The sequence below is a fragment of the Cyanistes caeruleus genome, chromosome 16 (assembly GCF_971803275.1).
Source record: "Cyanistes caeruleus chromosome 16, bCyaCae1.hap1.1, whole genome shotgun sequence".
Taxonomy (NCBI): Eukaryota; Metazoa; Chordata; class Aves; order Passeriformes; family Paridae; genus Cyanistes; species Cyanistes caeruleus.
In genome coordinates this window covers 11,597,528-11,616,787 of record NC_141716.1, presented here as the reverse complement: position 1 = coordinate 11,616,787, position 19,260 = coordinate 11,597,528, and the positions used below count along the sequence as shown (strand labels likewise).

The window sequence follows — 19,260 nt, the reverse complement described above, 5'->3', positions numbered from 1 at the left end:
ATGGGCTGTAACACTTCCCAGTCTCAGACTGGGCAATATATATATATATATAATCTTTTTCTCTTATAGAATGGGAACTGGTTGGGAAAGAGTAAAGACATTTCCTAGACTTAGCAAATATCTCATCATCTGAGCTGTCTCTGGTGCAGAGTTATTCCCTTTATGCAGCTGCCAATATTCACAGTGTCTAGGATGTACCTTTCTGTCATCAAGGGGCAGCAGAATTGAGGTGGGAATTGCAGAACCAAGATGTGTTCCTTATGGGATGGGATATCAGAAGAGGCTCAGAGGGGGAGGGAGGGGCAGGAGTACCAGACTGAGCACTTCACACAAAAACAGAGGCAGGTGGGGGCTGTAGGATTAGTCAGGGACTGATGCAAGAGGAGACCACCATCAGAGCAGGCTCACTTTCTTTTCCATGCCCTTTTTGCTTCGTGATGGATTAACTCTTGGAAAAAGGCCACAGAAACTTCTGCTGTTTTACCATATTTCCCTTTTTAAAAAAATTCAGAGTACAGGTGGAACATTTTAAGGGTAAATGTTGTTGTTCTACAATAAGGGAACCTTAAGATCAGTTCTGTGGAATCTTTACATTTCCAGAGGCTGCAGCGCTCTAGAAACCCCTCCCAGCTCTGGGGTAATTATATAAGGAACAGACCCATTCCTTATAATATGGGTTTGTCCTAATAATATCCTTGTATTGTTTTCCCCATCTGTTCTGCAGCCATTATATTCCTGTGCAGAGTGGTGCAGCAGGAGCAGAGTCTTTATGCACTGCTAATGTGGGGACTCTGGGGGATATAAATATTGTGACTCTTCCTCTGGAAAGGGGAGCAGATGGCACCTAGCCATGTACACTCGGGGATTTCCTGCAGAACACTGGGATTTCCTGCAGAACCCTCTGGGATTTCCTGCAGAACCCTCTGGGATTTCCTGCAGAACCTTCAGGGATTTCCTGCAGAACCCTTGGGGATTTCCTGCAGAACCCTTGGGGATTTCCTGCAGAACCCTCTGGGATTTCCTGCAGAACCCTCTGGGATTTCCTGCAGAACCCTCAGGGATTTCCTGCAGAACACTGGGATTTCCTGCAGAACCCTCGGGGATTTCCTGCAGAACCCTCGGGGATTTCCTGCAGAACCTTCAGGGATTTCCTGCAGAACCCTCGGGGATTTCCTGCAGAACCTTCAGGGATTTCCTGCAGAACCCTCGGGGATTTCCTGCAGAACCCTTGGGGATTTCCTGCAGAACCCTTGGGGATTTCCTGCAGAACACTGGGATTTCCTGCAGAACCCTTGGGGATTTCCTGCAGAACACTGGGTTTTCCTGCAGAACACTGGGATTTCCTGCAGAACCCTCTGGGATTTCCTGCAGAACCCTCAGGGATTTCCTGCACGCTGCTTTGATGCTGTCTCAGGGGGAAAGCGAAAAAGAAACTTTACCAAGTATTCAGCGTTTTTGTGCCACCTAAAATCAGAGGCCAGACAAAATGAAGAGAATAAAAAGCAGTTCTATTTATTGAAGGGCATTCAGGTACATCCAGGACAGATGAAACCCCCCAGGGGCTGCACCCAAAATGGACCAGGGGTCACAGGGTTTCACACTTTTATAAGTTTGGTTCATTTGCACATTGGGGGTTAATATTCCAATTCCAGCTTCAGGTAATGAAGTCATTTACCCCGAGTTTGCTGCCCCTGACTCACTTTTGTTTCCATCTCTGGGGGCCTGAGGCAGTGAGGTGTCCTTGATTGCCAGGCCTGGAGAGGAATTGTTGTGTCTGCCCAAACTGGGAAAGCAGCAGCTCCCAGTGTGTGTGGAGTTTAGAGTTATACACTGAGAACTGCAGGGTTACAAATAGATGGAAAATATAAAAGCTGAAATTCTAAAGGAAAGAAGCTCTTGCTGCCCCCAGCAGCCAGGGCTGGTGCTGAGCCCTGTGAGCAGAACAGGCTGGTGGGCAGGGCTGGCAGGGGGGTCCCTGCACAGGCTTTTATCTTGGGCAGGGAGGCTGCCCTTGCAGCTCTGGTCCTCTCATGACCACAACAGCTCGTCCCCATTCCTAAAACAAAGATGAAAGGTGTTTCCTAGGGAGAGCAGTGATGCAATATTTACTCAGAAGATGGAGAAGCAGATAAAAGGAGTAGCTTTGTTCTTCCCCTGCTCTGTGTGATGATGCTTTGTCTTGAAGGATGTTAAAGGAAGCTGGCTGCTCAAAACAAAGCCTAAAGAAAAAAGATAATAGGGATTGTCTTCTACAGGGTTTATTCAGGTTTGTAGGTCTGCATCTCATTTTTATTATGGAGAAATAATCCCTCATCCCTTCATCCAATAATAATTGGATGAAGCTAATGCAAATCTACACTGTGTTAGCTTAATTCTAATTTAAAGCACATATTTGATCTATCTTTCAAAGTATTTCACTTCTTGTGATGCTAATTCAGGTTTATAACCCTGTTTTTAACCCTGAACCTGGATGTGATCTTCAGTATTTGACCCAAAAGTGTTGCTGGTGGGAGCTGGTGGAACGGGATGAAAACCTGTGTGCCATTGAAAGAAATCTTGCACATACAAAAGCAATCTGCTTTTAGATTATATTTTGAGTATTCCAAGCATTGAGTAATTCCAGGTAACTGCTGAAATTAATCTGCTCCTTTTTTTTTTTTTTGTCCCCCCCAGTGTCTTTTTGACCATTTCCTACAGCAGGCTCTGCCTCCATGCTCAGGGTGGGTTTTGTTCAGTCAGGCAGCAATTACAGTTCCTGAAAGCCCTTGCCTGACTGTAATGAGGACCTGGGAGCTCAGAGCCATGGGAGAAACCCGTCAGCACAACAGCACAGATTTTATGTGTATCTAGTGCTTAGCAGAGGTAGTTTTAGAGGCTTTTATCATTTGTCAAGGAAGAGTTAGGAAGGGAAAAAAAAAAAAAATCAGAATGAATGGGTAGTGTCAGAAATTTCTCTGGCTCTGTAGTGAAGGGGATACATTCAGTATTCCCTGTGATGCAGGTTCAAAGTGATCTGGGAGGTTTCTCTGCTGGGTAAGAACAATCCCAGGATGTGAGGTGGTCTGAGAGAGGCGTGAGGGATAAATGGTGTGGGAGCATTTCATGGTCAAACGGAGCTGCTGGGCAGACCCCAAATGGGACACTGGGCTCTGTGGGGTGCATGCAGCTCTGGGCACTGTGGCTGTGCCTTAGCAGCACCCTGGGCTCTGACAGCTCAGAGCTGGGTGCTCCAAGTCACTAAACCAGGCTCTTGTGGAGTTCTCTGGGGCACCAAATGTAAAAGTGTCCGGTTCTTTTCCCCAGGATCAGGATAGATGAGCAGAGAGACTGTTTTCATGTTTGGACTTAGGATGTGTATTTTACCTTCTCTATATTACACTTTTACAGACAGTGAGCACTTCTACACACTCACCTAACAAGCTCCAGATGGCCACCTCGGGCTCTGTCCACAGGCCACTGGTTATATGTGTTAAATCAGTACAAGCAATGCAGGAGAGACAGCTCCCAAACTCAGTGAGCCCTCCTGGTGGCCATGAGACACAGGAAACTGTGGTATTGGAATTTAAATATAGGGAAAGGAAGTACATAAAAGTGTTTTTTAAATGCCTTTGAGCTCCAGTTTCACTGACATGTCTGGGTCCTGCTGGGTGAAGACTCTTAGCTCTGTGGTCCTGTGTTTTCCACCACAGCTCCATGAAGGTTTGACTGGCGGCTGGTTGTGAGTGGCAGCACACCGTGCCTGCCCAAGGAGCAAAGTGACCTTGAGGAGACTCACTCAGCCTAATGTCTAGCACTCATTTGCTTTTAAGCACAAACTATCCAATTATCAAATGGTAACTAATTAATTTTTACGTTTAACCCAATAACCAAACACCTGTGCTCCACACTTTTTCACCCAATCACCCATCACCACCCAAAACCATGAAGAAGAAGGAAGGCAAAGACAAGCCAATGCCCAAGAACCTCCATCTTATCTCTTATTCATTGTTATATCTCAGCCTCTAAACTCTATATTTTTCACCCAGTAGCTTAACATAATTCTATCTAATTCACCCATTCATATTCCCAGATTCTCCACTTGCTTTTAGAAGCCTTCTCCATGGTCTTATGTTAAACCCAGCGTTCTCTCAAGTGTCCAAGCCTGTAGATAAAGGGACATTTGCTGTGCCTGGGACCCCAACAGGCTCTGACTCTGCTAACAGCTTGGAATTAGGGGTTCTATTCAGGGGCATGCATGAGGTGTTCTGTAAGAGCATCACTTGGGAGAATTGGTGATGGGAGCCCTTGTGTGGCTGGGGTTTGCAGGGTAATAATCCCTGTATGCAGTGATGCCTCAGAGTGGCTACCTAAAACAGAGGCTAGACAAAATAAAGAGAATAAAAGCAGGTATTTATTGAAGGCCTTCAACAGGTACACCTTGGGCAGTCAAAAGCTACAACCAGCATGGACAATGGTCATGAGTTTTTCATAGTTTTGATCTATTAATATATCAGGGGTCAATTCTCCAATTACAGCTTCAGGTAATGAAGTCATTCACCCCCAGTTTTCCCCACTCCCCATTCACTTTTGTTTCCATCTCTCAGGCCTGAGGCAGTGAGGTGTCCTTGATTGCCAGGCCTGGAGAGGAATTGTTGTGTCTGCCCAAACTGGGAAAGCAGCAGCTCCCACTGTGTGTGGAGTTTAGGGTTATACACTGAAGCAGTACAGGATCTGGAAAATAGAAAAGCTGAATCCTAAGGCATCAGCAGCAGGGCAAGGTCCAGGAGCCAGTGCCAGAGAGTTTTGTGTTGAGGAAGGGATGCTGTGTCTCCTCTCTGGGGCTGAAGCATGGCTGAGAGCCCTCAGAGCTTGGTGGAAATGGAGAACATCCCTTAGCAGGGTGAGGTGTCCCTAGCTCTGCTGAGGAAACTTCTGTTGGAGACTTCTGGGCAGCTCCTGCAGCTCCAGAGGTTACCCACCCAGCTGGAACGTAATGTATAGGTGCTATTCTGTTGAAAATTAGTTTTCTTCATGCCTAATGTCCTCAGTTCATTCATCTGTTGAAAGGAAATGATTGCAATAGCACTCTAAATGCCTTTAAGAGTCTTTTTGTAGTTCCTGTGCAGTCACACACATCTCTTATTTTCCCCTCAAGGCTGCTGAGGAAAAGCCCAAATGATAAATCTGTGAAGACAACTAATGGGAAATTATATTGATTGTTCTTTCAGAGTGTTACTTTTTATGCCAGTGGTCTGTGTGTCAACTTCTCAGGTTGGGGGGTTTCTTTTTTTAAACAGGTTCTGTTGAGGGACCTTAGGGATGTTTGGGAAGACAGCAGGGGGTGCGGGGAGTTGGTAGGAGCTTGTTTTAATTGACTTTAAATGCCATGTTTGTGACAAATAACAGATGATACCCAATTCCTGAGTGTCTCATTTCTGCCTGTTAAGTATCTCCAGTGTAAGGGTTTTTTCTGGCCCTATGAGGACAACTTTTAGCACTCCTGATTTCAGCCTTCTGTGTTGGTGGAAGGAATGTTTTCTGATGAGCAGCTCCCACACAGACAAAGCTGTGATATCTATCCATACAATACAACTGGGGGGTAGATTCTATTGAAAAATTTAATCCTTTTTTCCATTTCACTGTGGCTCTTGCGCTACACTGACTCCAGCAGGGTGGGCCCAAAACTCTCTGAATTTAGCCTTTGCCAATATGTCACAGTCCTCAGCAAGAGCAGTTGGTTTCCAGAGTAAGTGTAAAAGCTGAAAGTTTGGTTGTAACAATACCAAATTCCTGGCTTGCATGTTTGCAAGGGAATGAAAATAAAACCATATTATGCCTTAATAAACCCACTAAACCTTTCCTTAGGATTTTCCAGCTGTCACAGCCAGTTTTCATGGCCGTCTCCAGCAACTCAGGAGCAGTGGGGTGTGTTTCTGATGACAGCAAACAGCTGAGTTTGATCTCCAGCCTGGCTTGACTGCATTGGCATCCATAGGTGCCCTTACAGAATTTCCTATGTGCCTCTAAACCAACTGGGTATTGCCTTCCCTTAAATTCATGTTCAGCAGCCTTCATCTGCTTCAGATGCAACCACAATATCAGCACCAAATCACCCTTTGCTGTATTTTTGTTGCTGCCAGTGTACCAGAAAATCCCTGAATTTCCCTACCCTTTATCTGAGAGTTTCCTAAACTGCTCAAGAAAATATTGTGCTGTTGCACAATTAGCATTAATGTGTACAGGTCTCATGGAATATAAATCCTGCATCTACTTTCAGTGGAATAAAAATGATGGAGTTTGTTGCCATGGACTGCCAAGAGAGAGTAAATCTCTTACTGGGACTGCTGAGAAGAGATCATGTAGCACTTTCTTGGCTCCTTGAAATGTCATCTTTAACAAACCCCATCCCATAACTCCAGATGATGTGCTGTACAGCCACTAACACTGAAAAGTTGGTGCTTCTTTGCAGTCTCAGATGTTTATCTTGAACATATGTTGTGAGAAAGGAAGAAAAGCCATTGCAGGGAAGAAACAGTCGAGGCTGTTCTGGGTGGGCAGGAGATGTGAGCTTGGTTTCACATTGGGAAATGTCAGAAGCATTGCTGGAGCGTGGGAGAAGTCACAATATTTGGTACAGGGTTTTGAGGTGCTTTTTTTTTTTCCCCTTGAAAATCTCTTCTCCCTTCACCATGTGTTTTTGTGGAAGTGTCAACTGATGTTATTACACTTGGCATCCTGAACCCTAAGGTTGCTAAAAAAGAAATGTGAAGTGTGCATTTGTTTTCTCTTCAATAAAGCGGAGTTTTTTGATGTTGTAGGATCTTCAGGGCAGGTTCAGCAGTGTTTGCACACTGCCTGGTACAGGCAGTGCTGCAGCCTTTTCTCTGCCACCGAAATACAAATACACCACCAGCAGCACATTATTCTGAAGGGGAATAAAAAAACCTCAAAGAAAATCAGTCCAATCTCATGGCTTTTCATGTGCTTGACCTCTGCAGGAGCAGTTTAATTTCTGGTTTCAGCTCTTTCCTGTGCTGTGAGATGTGGTCTCACTCCCAGTTGATTGTGCAGCACCCAGCAGCGTCGGTGAGGGCTCAGGGTTTGCATCCCCAGCAGCCCTGGGGCTCTGCTCTCTTGGCTCCTGCAGGAGACATTCCCTTCCTGCTGGAATAGGCTGGGTGCAGGGAGTGGGGAAAATGAAATATGGTGAAGGGTCTGGAGGGGAACTGGGCAGGAGTGGTTGAAGTGACTTGTCTGGTTCGGCTGGAGAAGAGGAGCTTGAGGTCAGATCCCACCGGGGGCTGCAGCTCCTCCTGAGGGCCAGCTCTGATTTCTGCTCTGGGACAGGGACAGGACCCAGGGAATGGCTGGAGCTGTGTTAGAGGGGTTTAGGCTGGGTATCAGGGCAAGGTTCTTCCCCAGAGGTGCTGGCACTGCCCAGGCTCCCCAGGGAATGGGCACGGCCCCGAGGCTGCCAGAGCTCCAGGAGCGTTTGGACAGCGCTGCCAGGGATGCCCAGGGTGGGGTTGTTGGGGGGTCTGGGCAGGGCCAGGGCTGGGCTGGGGGATCCTGGGGGTCTGTTCTACCTCAGGACATTCTGTGGTTCTGTGGGGCTACAAGAATCCATAACCTGTACAATATGTGCAAGTTCATATCACCGCCTTTACTCATTTACAACAAAATCTCCTCTGTAAAGGCAGAATAACTTTCAGGGTAACAAATGGGTGAATGTTAAACACTTCAATTAAAAATGTCTAATTGCCTTAAAACCCAGTGAACCCAGGAAATGAAAGGCAAAGGTGCCCTGGAGGACTGCAGCATGCAGATGTTGTGGTTGCAGTTGTCTGGAGCTGCATCTGGCCGAGCTGGGCTGTGAGGGAGCGTGAGAGCCCCAGTGTTCCCCAGCAGGCTGCCCAGACAGGCAGGCTGTGTGCCCAGCCCCAGCTGCTCAAAGCCAGCATTGTTGGGGACCAGCACTGGCTCCAGGGATCCACGGGAAACCTTCCTGGGGCTGCCAGAGATGCTGGGATGGCTCTTGCCAACCTCCTGGATGCAGCTGGGGGTCACTGGGGGCTTCTCGCTGTGCCCCACGGGAATCTGTGTGTGCAGATTCCATGTGCTGTTAGAGCTCTGGGGTAAATGTTCTCATCCTGATTAGATGCAGCATTGCTGTTATCAGTGTTTAATGGTATATTGTGTCTGCTTAGGGTCATTTGGTAAGGATTTGTTTCTTTTCCTCTTGCCTCGAAACTTCATAACTGTGCTTTTTGTTATGTGGTATCAAATCCCCTCTTTTATTTAAAACTATGAACATAACAAAGCAATTATAATCTGTTTTATCCTGTTATAAATTTGTGAATTCTATGGTAATGGTGCAGAATGTACTTTTAATCTCTTGTTTAAAGTTTGAGTTAATTTTCTATTTATATATGTATAGACTCAAAACCCCTAAGGTGCTTCAACACCCCTCTCTCTGCAGCAAGCACCACTGAATTTCTTTTTGCACGCAGTGTGTGTAGCTGCATATCTGTGTGATCATCACTGCAAAGCAGCTCCATGACTTAAAGGAGGTTTCCTGCTCCAGAAACGTGGGCTTATTTACCTTGTGTGTTTAATAAAGAGAGTGTCTGCCAACCCTAACAGTGTTTTGTGGCTTCTTGACTTGGGGTTTAACCCCACGGAACAATCAAGGCCCTCACAGGGTTTAACCCCATGGAACAATCAAGGCCCACACAAGGTTTAACCCCATGGGACAATCAAGGCCCTCACAGGGTTTAACCCCATGGAATAATCAAGGTCCACAAAAGGTTTAACCCCACGGAACAATCAAGGCCAACACAAGGTTTAACCCCACAGAACAATCAAGGCCCACACAGGGTTTAACCCCATGGGACAATCAAGGCCCTCACAGGGTTTAACTCCACGGGACAATCAAGGCCCTCACAGGGTTTAACCGCACGGGACAATCAAGGCCCTCACAGGGTTTAAGCCCATGGAATAATCAAGACCTACACAGATGCTCACGCAGCCACCAGTGGGGTGGGACAGAGTCAGAACGGGAACAGTGACAGCTCCTGAAGTAACATGAAGGAGAACAGGAACAGTGACTGCTCCTGAGGTAACATGAAGGCAGTTTAATGGGGTGTACACAAAAGGTGTACACACAAAGCCAACAAGGAGCTCATTCCCTGCTCCCCATGGCTGGGCAGTTCAGCCATTCCCAGGGGAGCTGGGCTCCAGCACACTCAGGGATGGCTCCAAATGTTCCCCTCTTCTTTCCCCTTCCCCCAGTGTATTTACAGAGTCTGATGTCACAAGTTCTGGAATATCCCTGGGGTCAGTTGTGGTCACCTGTCCTGGCTGTGTCCCCACACACCCCCAGCGTGTCCATACGAGGAGCAGGAAAGCCCTTGGCTCTGTGCAATCCCTGCTCAGCAATAACAAAAACATCTCCATTATCAACCCTGTGTTCAGCACAAACCCAAACCCCAGCCCCAAAGCAGAGCCTGGGAAGGGAATTAACTCTAACCCAGCTGAACCAGCACACTTCAGTGTCTGAAAGCATTCACTGACCATGAACGAGGTGTGTTAAACTCTGTTAAACCAAACTTGTGCTTTAATTGGTGCTTTTCTTTCTGCAAAGATCTGGGCAGTGTGTGCTGGGTGAGGGGAGTATTTCAGCAGCCTGGGCTTTGGGGTGCTGCTCTTCTACCTCCTGCTGTAGGATTGCTGTTTCAGTTTATTTCTAGTGGAAACTCTGAAATGAGAGTGGGAAAAGATACTGAGATTAGGCTGGGGAGAGGAGGGAAGCTTTGAAGGCAAGGAGAGCTTGCAGGGAGAAGTCAGACACGTTTCCCTGACAAGCTGGCAGTCAGAGGGATGTGCAGTGGTGCTGCTGTGCATCTGCTGTGCCTCTCAGTCAAGCTGAAGAATTAGCAAGCAGGGGAGCTGTAGGTGATGTTTTGTAGCTGACTTGTGCAGTGACTAGTTTTACACCCAGATTTTGGAGCCATGAGTGAGGATTTTGTAGCAGAGATTGTAGCCTGTGAATGGTTAATCTTATCTCCTTTTAAACTTGAACTTTAAAATTGAAACAGACCGTAATAATGCTGAGATTGGGCTCTGCTGAGTTTATAGCCAAAGTAAGTTAATGATGTAGTCCTTTTCTGCCTCCTCATCACTGCCCTCATTCCCAGAACACTTCATGTGCCTGTTTTGATTTTCTTTCAAAATCAAAGACATCCATACTGGGAGGCACTATGAAGTTGCCATAATAAACAACCACGAAGGGATGACACAAAGTCATTTTCTTTAGTGAGAAAAGTCAAGGTCTATAGCAACCTTGTGACAAAAGCAAATCTAGCATCAGCTATTCAATTTAGCATCAGCCAGCAAACTGGAAATATGCAGCAAAGAAAAGGTGAGTGACTCTGCAGAGGAGGGTGGGAGCAGAGGAGTAGATGGCAGATGTTGGGAGTTGCTGTATTGACAAGCATGGGATGGCCTCTGTGCGCCTGGGGATGGCTGCTGGTGCCTCTGGAAGTGATGCTGTCCAAAACTGGTGATTCCTGCTGGGATCCCCATGTCAGAGGAGGAGATGGGAATTCTGCAATCACACAGCAGAGAGGGGCACAGGGACTTCCCCCTGTTACACTGAGAGAGCTCCTGGCTGAAACACTGGTTTGGGTGGAAATAAACACTTCTGAACAAGCAAATCTTGCTGTCTGAAGGGAATTTATCAAGAGTGTGCTTCACTGTAATCGGGTTATTAATGTTCAGTGGGTCCTGACACATCAAAGGCGCTCGTGTGTCTGAATGCATCTTAGTGCAAAGCAAAGCCCTTCCGAGGAAAACTCAACAGGGAAGTTCTTCAAAAGGGGAACGTCAGCCAGGGCAGCCTGTCACAAAGCAGCCAAGGCTGTTCCAGCTTTTCCAGTCGAGTCTCGGGCTCAGATTTTAAGACTTGCATTCCTGCTCTGGTTCAGTCCCTATCAATGCTGTCACACGAGGATACCTCTATAATACCAATGACATTAATGAGCTCTCCTTTAAAGTCCTGGTTCTTCCTTCCCTTTTTCGGGGTGTCTGTGCTGGTTATCTCGGGGTGGCCCCTGTGGGAGAGTGCCAGGAGCTGGGGGGGCTGCACTGCCCAGCTGCTCCGTGGTGCAGGTGCCTCCAAAAGTCACTCTGTGAAAAGGTTTAACAGGACAAGGGTGGGAGGACAAATGATCCTTCTGTGGAAGTGGCTTCTTGGGCAGTTCCCTGCACAGCTCAGGAAGGTGGGCACCAAAGTCTCGCCCTGGGGTGAATTGGTGGGAATATCTCACTTTGAGGAGCTTCATTCCTTAGGATTTTAGCTGTTATATTTTCCATCTATTTGTAACCCTGCAGTTCTCAGTGTATAACTCTAAACTCCACACACACTGGGAGCTGCTGCTTTCCCAGTTTGGGCAGACACAACAATTCCTCTCCAGGCCTGGCAATCAAGGACACCTCACTGCCTCAGGCCCCCAGAGATGGAAACAAAAGGGAGTTGAGGGAGCAAACTCGGGGTAAATGACTTCATTACCTGAAGCTGGAATTGGAATATTAACCCCCAATGTGCAAATGAACCAAACTTATTAAAGTATGAAACCCCCGTGACCCCTGGTCCATTTTGGGTGCAGCCCCTGGGGGGTTTCATCTGTCCTGGATGTACCTGAATGCCCTTCAATAAATAGAACTGCTTTTTATTCTCTTCATTTTGTCTGGTGCCTGTTTTTAAGTAAGCCCCAAAAGACATCAGTGTTCTTTAGGATAGGAAAAATGGGACTATAGTCCTCATGTGCTGGAATGCCGTTTTTTAATTTTTATTTTTTAAATTATTATTAACAGATGGCATTTCTAGGAGAAAGGTTAAAAAGAGATAATTTGAGCTTTATTTTCAAAGACAGAGAAATCTCATGTCCCACGCAGAATAAGTGCAAGGAGGATGGACAGAAAGATTAGAAAAGCTTTCATAGCATTAACGTCTGATACATCTATTTATTATGCTTATTACTTGATTTTGTCAAGTGGCAAAGACAGTAAAAATTCTTTATCAAGCATTTCCAGCACACCATTAACTTCTTTAGACCTTGTGAGTGTTGCACAGCACTTACGGCAGAGCTACTCTGTAAATCACCATAAAAAGAATACTATGTCTGGAGGTGGATAAGGATGATTATTTAAATAGGAAATAATTTTGGTCAAGTAAAATGCTAAGTTGTTTTTTTTTTTTTTAAGAAACAACTTCTCAAGAGAATATTCTGTCTCCTGTATAAATTTAGCAGAGAAGATTATCAGTTGATTTGCCTCTGCTTCATACTCAAGTATGCAAAGCTGCTAAAGAGTTTTTGCCTTAAACTTCCCTGGGCTTTTTTGTCCTAATTTATTCTGTATTTCCAATTAAGCTGTATATTGTTTAAAAAGAAAAGAAGTTATGTATTTTTCTTTCTTTTTTTTTTTTTTCTCCTGAAAAATAAGTTTTTCTTCTAGTTGAATAAATCCCCAATGGAATCTTCCTCCAGCTTTTATTGAGACAGAATTACAATAGTTTTTCTGGAAGATCAAGATTTTATTTTTCACTCTGGAGTTAATGTGGCCTCTGCAGAAGTCAAGGATATGTACGTGATGTGATTATTATAGCATTCCTCTGCCTCCAAATTCAAATGTGCAACACTTACAAGAGTTTATAGTGTAAGAAAACAACGTATTTAGGTTTTACTTTAAATTTGGGGGGTAATTTCACTGCAGTTAAGCACAGCAGCAATGGGTGCTGGGGTCAGGCTGTGGATGATTTTCCTCTTGCCAGGAATGACTGAAGAGCAGTGCCCAGGCACCCTAAGGAGACACTGGAGGGTTGTTTTGGGGCCCAGGGATGGTGGTGTCCCTCGGGTGTGATGCTACCCTGCAGGATTTCAAAATCATTGTTAATTTGTTGGTTTTTTTTCCAGAGCCTGCCATTGACACCACAACTTCAGGAGCTGAGAAATCACCTTTGAAATATCTTTACTGCTGATGGAGTGGGTTGAAGTGGTGGATGTAAGGGATAATTGTGCATTTTTATTATTATTTAGGAAAAAGTGGTGATGGACAGGGCTGAGCTGCCTGGGATGTGGCAGAGGGGGAAAGCTCCAGCTGTGCTTGAACTGTTTTGCAATACCAGATAATGGCTTCATGTTCCCCTCCAGGTACAGGATTTCTTTAGTTCCCAGGTGTGGGTATTTCCCATAAACCTGGAGTTTATGCATACCTGGGAATGGTAAAGCCAAGGAGCTCACCTCTGGGAAGAAAATAGGAAAATTTCTCTTTTGTAGTGCAAATTTTGAATTTGGCCTGGGCTGCCTGGGGTGGCAGGATGGTGAGATTCCTGCAAAGACTGTGCCACAGGATATTTTCTCCCTGTGGGACTTGTGTCTGCTCTGTCCCCAGCTCTGTGCAGCCCTGGCAGAAGCTGCATCATTCTCACCCTGGCTGGGTGTCCCTGGGGCCCTCTGGGGTCACCAGGACACCAAAGTAACCAGAATTTCCCTGGCATTATTGAGTACTCAGATTTTTAGACTCTCAGGCTGTAACTCTTGAGCCCCTCAACTGCAATGAGGGTTTGTCAAGAATAAAATAATTGGAAAATCAGGGCAGTTGTTTCAGGTGTCAGCACTATCAGACCTTTTCCCTAAAGCCTGCTTTAAAGACACAAAAGGACGCTGCATTTCTGTGCTCATACAGCTTCCTAATGTTGTTTTAAGATGCTTTCAAGAGTGTGACAGTAGATATGTTTTATTAGATACCTGTAGTAAGTACCCAGTGATTTACATATTGCTATCAAACATCAGTATGCAGAGGAAAATTAATTACTGCACACAGCACTTACAGGCAAAGGCAGGGCACTTTCTTGATAATTACAGTATCACTGCAGAGTAAATACATCTCTCTTCTTTGGACAATGTAATTTATGGCATCTCTGGGGCAGTTTGACTGCTGTATTCTGTTCCCAGAACAATTTTCTGAGTGGAGCAGCTGTGGCTCCTCAGAGCTGGAACTGGAGCTGTTTGCTCAGAGCCTCTGCAAACCACAGCAGCAGTACCTGCACTTGGTGTGTTTCTCTTGGATTCATGAGCTGCTGAATTTTGGGAGTTGGGAATAAAGCAAATTGTTTTTTTTTTAAACTCCTTGCTCAACTGAGAGAGAGGGAAAATGGAAAAAATAAAATCCAGAAATAAAAAAAAAAAAAACCAGTGCAAATTTTGGTGCCGAGTTTTTTGAAAGGTAAGTCACAAAAGTCATAAATCTGAACATTCTGGCAGCGCCTCTGCTGAGGACACACTGCTTTAGCCTTTCTGCTCTGAAAGGATGTGCTGTGAGGATTAAATATTAAATGTGCCACTGAAGGAACGAGGTCTCTCTGTTCTCTGGCTGATGCAATGCTCAGTTTTGAAGCTCCTAGAGCTTTCACCACCCTGTGCCATCGGTGGTCATCAGCCTTTGGCCACCAAAGCAGTATCAAGAGAGAGCATGGTGATTGTTTCTGTGCTTAGAACACAAGAAAATAGTGAAATAAAAAAAAATCCAAACAAATGGGACCCTACTTCTGCCTTCCCAGTGTCTCCTGAGTCTGCATTGGTGACAAAACGTTGAGTGTTTTGGACAAACTTCCATGTTTGTCTTAATTCCTGGGGGAGTTATGTTGGTTTTAGTTTAAATCTCTGCTTTTATAACTCACATTTTTCTGCTCCTGTTTGACAGGGGCATTACTTTGCCAACAAAAATTATTTCAACCAACCAAAAAATTTCCCCCAAATCACACTTTATATTCTTTGTTGGTCAGATCTGTGAAATTTTAAATTCATGGTAGTATTAATTAGTGCCATTAAGATTATGTAGTCTCATCATATTTAAAGATAAGCCTCAGGTAATAGTTAATGGTGCTGCAAAGTATATTAATAAAATTACTTGTAGTAATTAAGGGAGAAATGGAGGAGTGTGAGAGAAGTTTGGAGTGTTAAGTTAGGAAGGAATGGGAATACAGCCCAAGGGGTTTCTGGCTGGCTGTCCCATCCTCCCCACCGTGTGTGGCTGGTCAGAGGGGATGCCGGGCTTCTGGAGCTCTGGGCACAGCATCCCCTGCTCCTCAGGGTGCTGGGAGAGCATCCCCTGCTCCTCAGGGTGCTGAGAGAGCATCCTCTGCTCCTCAGGGTGCTGGGCACAGCATCCCCTGCTCCTCAGTGTGCTGGGAGAGCATCCCCTGCTCCTCAGTGTCTGTGCTGGGAGAGCATCCCCTGCTCCTCAGTGTGCTGGGAGAGCATCCCCTGCTCCTCAGTGTCTGTGCTGGGAGAGCCTCCCCTGCTCCTCAGGGTGCTGGGGGAGCATCCCCTGCTCCTCAGTGTCTGTGCTGGGAGAGCATCCCCTGCTCCTCAGGGTGCTGGGAGAGCATCCCCTGCTCCTCAGGGTGCTGGGAGAGCATCCCCTGCTCCTCAGTGTGCAGGGAGAGCCTCCCCTGCTCCTCAGGGTGCTGGGAGAGCATCCCCTGCTCCTCAGTGTCTGTGTTGGGAGAGCATCCCCTGCTCGTCAGGGTGCTGGGAGAGCATCCTCTGCTCCTCAGGGTGCTGGGCACAGCATCCCCTGCTCCTCAGGGTGCTGGGAGAGCATCCCCTGCTCGTCAGGGTGCTGGGAGAGCATCCCCTGCTCGTCAGGGTGCTGGGAGAGCATCCCCTGCTCGTCAGGGTGCTGGGCACAGCATCCCCTGCTCCTCAGGGTGCTGGGCACAGCATCCCCTGCTCCTCAGGGTGCTGGGAGAGCATCCCCTGCTCCTCAGGACTTGTCTGGGCACTCGTGTTTGCACAGAGGCAGCTCAGCAGTGGATTGACCCCTAAGTGTAACATAAGTAAGAAAGGATGGATTTAATTCTCTTCATTTACTCAGAAGAATTAGTCATGGATCATTTGCAGTGCTTTTGCTGCTGCAGACAAGCAGTGTAAAGACCTGAAGATTGATTCCTGCTGCTGCTTTGAAGGCAGCATCTCAAGGAGTTGTATTGTCAAAGTATGTTGGGTCTGTATTTTAATCAATAATGGGACAGGGCTGCAGGTGGGCACTCCTTGATGTTTTATTCAGCATCAGCTTCATCAGTACAGGGTGAGACATGGAAGATGGTGAAAGCTCATGCCACTACATCAGCAGACCAACTTTCTTGGTTACAATACCTTTTTAAGAACTTTCTAGCCAATAGCATAATGTTAAAAGCTTACAAGTGTTTGCTTTAGCCAGTCATTAAAACTAACTACACACTTTGCCTCTAGCAATGCCTGCTTGTCACAGCCTAAAACAATGGATAAAGCTGCATTATTAAACTCACATGTTTCTATTATCTTGCCTGTCTCTACACAGCTCAAAACCACAGCCTAATTGTTCCCTGTCCTTGCATATCTGTACTCTTGCATTCTTCTATTCTAAAATCTGCTTTCACACAGCTTCTGAGAGTTTTCTGCCTTTCCTATTTCCCACAAAAGTATTTCCAGGTCTGGACATTTTGTGTTATCAACAACCTCTGGCACCTCAAGTCGCACATGCAAGAGCTTTGGCTTTGAGCACAGCTGACTGTCACTGGTCCATTTTGTATCCATTCTTCCTTCTGTGCATGTAACTGGATGCTCATTTACAGCTAATCACTAAAATCAAAGGGGTTTTATCCACTATAGAAAGGTTTCCCATCTTGCCAGTCTGTTTGCTTATATAATTGATGATATCATATATAATTTATTGCATCAGCTAAACATGGAATTTGGCAGAGTGGAGATGAAGAGACACCCCTGTTCCATGGTGCCTCCCCTTGTAAAGCCCAAAGCATTCCCTCCCTGAGCCCTGTGGTCATTTCTGCCCCTTGCAAACATCACTGCTCATCCTCCACTCACCTGCTCTGATTGCTGTCACGAGGAAAAGGTGGTACCTGCATTGTGCTTTTCTTTCTCTGGCTTCAAGCTGTGGCACTAATGGCATTCCTGTAATTAAATGTTAATAGAAAAGATAAAATATTGTCTTAGGCTCTCTCTTTTGATAGAAAAGGAGAATTGAATGGTAGTTAATGGCTCCATGGCATCTTTGCAGTCCCATGCCATGCACAGCTCTGTGCTAAATACCAAAACCTCGATGACTGCAGGATTTTAGTTCCTTTTGGAAGGGAACTGTATTTAAATGAATTTAATCTTTCCTCCTGATACAATAGTTAACAGTGAATAAAAGCAGGTCTCCCTGACAGTACATGAATATCTATGTTTGCTGAATTTCCAAGCCATGTTTCTCTGTTCTGGTGTTGCTTGGTGCTATTTGTAGCTTCCTCAGATAATTTTTGATGTTGTTTTTGTTGTTTTTTATTTGCTGGCTGCTTCAGAACAGACAGAAAAAAAAAACAACCAAAAAACGACCCCCCCCCCAAAAAAGGCAATTGGAAGATTAATGACAATTGGAATTAATTCTAGTGACCCATCAACCACTACTCAGCCTTAAAGGAACACTGAGGGGAAAAGAAACTTCAGTGAACAGTTCAGATATGAATTAATTCACAGTTTTAAATAAAAACTGTTTGGGAATTTTAAATTGTAATTGTTTTATGGTAAAAAGTGTGTAAAAGTCAGTTTTTCAGTGGAAGTTTGAAGATAAATTTGAAGACAAACAAGCAACTTCCTTCTTACACTTTAAAGGAAACAGGAGATGTTTTTTTCTCATGGTCCTACAAAAATATTGGTGCTGGGATTGAAGTGTCTGAACTGTCTCCCAGTGATTTCCTCTTGAATTGGAGAAATTGTGGCTTTTTTTTGCTCTCAACTCCTCCCTGCCTGGGACTTGTGAAGCTGCTGAGCTTCTGGATAAAAGGCTTGAGCTGCATCTCCTGCAGTAACATTCCCGAATTCTGATGGATCCCCAGTGCTGGAATGGAGCCTCCACAAAGGGCTGGTCCTGCCAGGAGAGGGGAGCTCAGGAGGAAAATGTTCCTTCATATCAGGCTGACTTGCAGCTTTGAGGACTCAGAGAAGCGATCCTGAAATATCAAAATGTGTCATTTTGATTAAAAAGATGATCAAAACAGAGCCTGACAAGTCCTATTTCAGAGGTTAAAAGAAATTCAGCTCCTTCCTCTAATTTGGAATGCAAATATTTTCATGTTTGAATTTTTTTCTGACCCAGAAATTTTGAACTTAATTCAACTTCTATTATAGTCTGGCAGAAATCTCCAGTGCCTTTGATTCTTCTGTTCAGTACAGTGAAACGTTAAATTAAAATGAGAATGGCTTTGGTTTATCCAAATGAGAAATTCTTCATCAAAGTTTGGTCTCAGAGCAAACCATCAATGCGAGGGCTTCCCAATATGGATCTGTTGCCTCTTTGGAGATGCAGCTAGAGCAGAAAACATAATGCAGATTGTGTTATCCTGCCCCTGCAGTGGGCTGTGAGAGCGTGGCTGTTCAGCAGGCAGAGGAGCAGCAGATGGAGAAGCTCTGGGCTGTGTGTTCAGCTGAGTCCTTGTCTGTCTTATGGCTTTTGGGCAAATAAATCCCTTCTTCTTCCTTCACTTGCAGGGTGTGAGTACAGACCTTAGCTCTGAAGAGTGTTTAATGTGCTGATCTTTCTGCAGACGTTTGCTGCTGCCACAGAAAGAGAAAAGGCAGGAATGTGCAGAGCTAGATTTCAGCTTGTTTTCCTTAAGCTTGTTAGTTTTAGGGTGGAATTTAAAAACTACTTGATGAGGTTTAGGTTTTATTTCCCCATGGAAGCCTGTGCCAGCTTCATCCCAACTGGAGCTGAACTTGGCTTATTAGAAATCTCTCACTCTTAATTTTCTTTAGTTACATAAGGAAAAAAAAATATATTTAACAAGTAAACTGTAGAAAGCAGTTTACTTTTGATGTTTCCAAGCAGTATTATGTAATAATAGATTTTAAAAATAACTATTTCTCCACTTCTTTGTGGGGGCTGACTTGGGCAGTGGGTAGCAGAGGAAGGTCTGTGCATCAGGAGATTGCTGTGTGGGCATTTCTGTAGCTGATTCATGGCACTGGCAGAAACATCCATTGCATTTCCTGCAGTTAATGCAGGGGGAATGGGAATGCTGTCCCAGGCAGAGCCTCCTCAGAGCCCCTGAGTTAACAGGAGTTTGTCTGAGATCAACAGAGAGATGAAAAGAAATTATAGATGAGGTGAATTGAGGGATCATCTCTTTCTCTCTGCTCTGCCCACAACTTGTGATGCTGTTCTAACTGGGCAGAATAA

The 19,260-nt window shown here is 45.4% G+C and overlaps 1 protein-coding gene across 12 annotated transcripts in view; it reads left to right on the top strand.

The window, feature by feature from the left end:
- The window catches only part of PTPRT (protein tyrosine phosphatase receptor type T), a 432,610-nt gene that overhangs the window by 35,983 nt on the left and 377,367 nt on the right, over positions 1-19,260 (top strand). Inside the window, exon 1 of one of the 12 annotated variants that reach the window (XM_086852379.1) lies at positions 8,957-9,097. The exons of the other annotated variants lie outside the window; for them this stretch is intronic. The gene's annotated coding sequence lies outside the window, so the exon portion shown is untranslated. Of the gene's footprint in view, positions 1-8,956; positions 9,098-19,260 lie in introns of those variants that run through there. 12 annotated transcript variants of the gene reach the window in all.